This window comes from Morone saxatilis, unplaced genomic scaffold, assembly GCF_004916995.1.
Source record: "Morone saxatilis isolate NCDOM2014 unplaced genomic scaffold, NCSU_SB_2.0 Contig11, whole genome shotgun sequence".
NCBI classification, from domain to species: domain Eukaryota; kingdom Metazoa; phylum Chordata; class Actinopteri; family Moronidae; genus Morone; species Morone saxatilis.
Genome location: NW_023339663.1, coordinates 2,687,028 through 2,687,354, shown reverse-complemented (window position 1 = coordinate 2,687,354; position 327 = coordinate 2,687,028). Strand labels below are relative to the sequence as shown.

At 47.7% G+C, this 327-nt stretch overlaps 1 protein-coding gene across 1 annotated transcript in view; it reads left to right on the top strand.

Annotated features, from left to right (window-relative positions):
- serinc4 (serine incorporator 4) overlaps nucleotides 1–327 on the top strand; it is a 24,079-nt gene that overhangs the window by 20,708 nt on the left and 3,044 nt on the right. The window lies entirely within an intron of this gene.

The window sequence follows — 327 nt, the reverse complement described above, 5'->3', positions numbered from 1 at the left end:
GTGTGTGTGTGTGTATAATTCAATCTGAGTCCTGTAATTAGCCACTGTTTTCATTGAGCTCAGGTTCCTTTTTCCCTCCACGACACACAAACACAGAACTTCTCTCAGGAATCTACAGCCGGCTGAAACGACCCTTTGGAGGCTGGGCTGATTTCTGTGTGAGTGCGTGTGGGAGGTAGAGCTGTGTGCACATGCATGTGCACGTGTGAGCATACAGTACATATTTGTGAATGCTCTGTGAGTGTCCAGAGGGTGAGTCTATAAGAGAGAGTCCCAGAAGGGAAAGTGCAGCTGAGACCCCTTTTACAAGACAGAAAGGAATTTCCC